The sequence below is a fragment of the Lichenostomus cassidix genome, chromosome 1Aa (assembly GCF_008360975.1).
Source record: "Lichenostomus cassidix isolate B80296 chromosome 1Aa, HeHo_3.0, whole genome shotgun sequence".
In the NCBI taxonomy this organism is placed as follows: Eukaryota; Metazoa; Chordata; class Aves; order Passeriformes; family Meliphagidae; genus Lichenostomus; species Lichenostomus cassidix.
The window spans coordinates 21644917-21647850 of NC_139480.1; positions in this window are offsets into that span (position 1 = coordinate 21644917).

Here is a 2934-nt window from a genome sequence, read left to right on the forward strand (position 1 = left end):
ACCTGAATAACTCAGACTTGGTGTTATTTTTATTGAGTTTTTCCATGGCTATCCCAAATTTTTTAAAACCCAAACATTTAGACATCTATTATTCTAAAAACTTATATTTATAAAATGAATAATTTTATTTTGGAATGGTAATAATAATTCATAATTTAAAAAAAGGTTTAATTTTTGCTGAACCGAGATTATTTCAAACTGAATGATCAAAATCTTTGAACTATTTTGTTGAGAAATATTGGAAAAATATATTGGAAAAACCCTTCACTCTCGTAATATTTTTTCCTGTTCTGTTTCTGAACCTTTTTACACCAAAGTATGTTGTCTCTATTATACTCAGGAAGACCACTTTTTTCAGTTATCACATATAAAGTAAAATATATTAATAACGGACTTTAAGATATTAATGGTCTTTTCCAACCTAACTGATTCTTTGTTTCTGTTTTCAACTACCCTGATTTCCTTCAGGAAAGCAAATTTGGTGGATTGTGTTACTTTGATGAAATTCAGAAGATGGTCTCTATGCACATACTGTGCATATAAGCAAATATGCATGTATTTATTAAGAAAATTCTCTCCACAGTTTCTCAATTCTGGCAAAGTACTCTCCTGAAGCATTAAAATAATCAGTCAGATGTAGGCCAAAATACTATATTATACTTATGGAAAAAAAACTCTAGCGTATCATGATATATTTTCATCCCTTCAGGTACATAGTGAAAGTGTGCCACTGATAAATAAGTTGTCACTGCTGCTTTTGTCACTGTAAGGTTTGGCTCCTGCTTTTTTTTTTCTCCATGATCGTTATGGGGAAATGGACAAATTCTCCATGATCATTATGTAAACGGATAAGGCACTTTGCATGAGGTCTGGAAACCAGAGCAGAGTTCTAGATCACCACATGCCAGATAAGGTCCTGGCATGCTCCTCTGCCACCTACCACCGGCTGCTCTGTCTCCTGGCGCAGAGCTCTGGGGAAAGGGATGTTTTGGAGCCCTACTGCAGAACTGTATCAGGAAAAGAAACTCCTTAAACAAAAGTTATTTTCAGAGGGGTTGTTTCTATACATTTGAAGGGTTTTAGAAGGCCACTACATTGCAAAGGGGCTAAAAGGATGCAGATATAACTGAGAATTGGGTCCCTTGGATCTCAAGGGAACAGTAAGACTATACTTGAAACACAAATTTACTTGAGCATTTTTGAGTGTTGCATCTGGAGGAGAGACTGAATAAAATATGTCTGTAGGTATTTTAAGAAACAGAGCTGATGGGACATGGTTAAATGCTTCAAAGAGCTCATATGAAGTATGCTTAACTGTGTATCTGTTATATATGCTTGCCTTTAGTGTCTTACAGACTGAAGTCTCCAGGGATATTGCTGGTAAGGAAAGCATGTAGGGGTTTCTTATGCATATAGTAACAAATATGTAAACTGTAAGTCCTCGCATCAGAAGAACAATGCACTCTCGTTAAAAGGATGGTGAAGTTTGTTGTTTAATTCTTTGGAAATGTGGTTTGGTTTCTAATATTCGAGAAAGAGAAAGAAAATGGTTCTTGTGATTTTTTTTTACTTTATTATTGCCCAATAACAAAAGGAGTTGCATCCTGTACGTTGATTTTGACTGTTTAGTAGAATCTCTTTTAGTGGGAAAACCATCTCCTTTTAAGTCAGTTAATTCATGGTGCTGTTCTCCATCTTGATCTCCCTAATAGGTGAATGTTTTCTTCTATTTCGCCAAATAAAGTCAGAGCCATTAGTAATTTGAATTCTATATCAATGTTAAAACAATGCCCAATCACTAAAAATTGCTCTGAGGTCACTCAAAGATTTTATAATTACATAAACAATATTTACTTTGTGAACTCAAAGGCAACCATATTTGATCCACTCTCATGCCCCTCTTTCAAATGATAAAATGAGAAGCACTTACATTTTCTCATTAAAGAGCTACTCAGAACCAACCTATTTAAGTAATTGCTACTACCTCAAGGGCTGATATTTGGTTTGCACTTTGTTTTGCTTGCACTTTTTTTGTTTCGTTTTTTTGTTGTTGTTTGTTCATTTTGGGGGTTTTTATGTGTTTTTGTTTGGTTGTGGTTTTTTGTTTTGGTTTGGTTTTGGGTGTTTTTGCAGGTTTATGTTTTTTTGGTTTGGTTTGGTTTATTCTTTCTGTTCAGGAATTGAAATAAAGGTAATGGTTTAATGGTAGACTTTTATTGCTATGGACCTATTGAGGTTTTCTTGCTCTGGGAATGCAGGGGAACCCCGAAACCCCACAAAAGAGATTCCCGTGTGCTTACCATGCTGCCGTGGGTTGAGGTGGAGCCGGGACCTGCGGGTGCCGGGCTGGCTTCCCAAATGCAGGATAATAGGAGCCTCAGCGAATAAAGGAAATGCAGTCTCTCAGCCTTTGGAATCCAGGGTTCATTGGTAGGGATGACAGGAGGAGAAAGCAGATGGGACCGGGACGGAACGAGGGAGCAGGAGGCACCGGGGTTCCGAAGAGCAGAGAGCACCGAAGGGAAGCGAACATTGGGTTAAGAGGGATGGAAGGATGGGAGGGATTTTGAGAGGATAGCCAACCGGGACGCAGGGGATACAGATTGACAAGAGCTTCAGGGAACGGGGGTGCAAGGAGGGAAGATACAGAACTTTTAAAAACCAATAATAACACTGCAGGTAAAGAACTTTCTAGCTATTAACTAAACATGGGATAAAGAGGAGAAGAACTTCAGAAGCCAATACCTCTGATTCCTGACCCATATTCATGGAGCTTAGCCTCAAAGCTTGTCGGGGAGACAATTTTCTGTCACCGTAACCACAAGGTTTCTTTAAACCCAGGGGGGTTTGCTGGTTACTTCAGACTCTAAACTCACCTGAGTGGATCTCACTGCTACAACCTATTGTCTTATTAGTTATGATATGGGATGTACA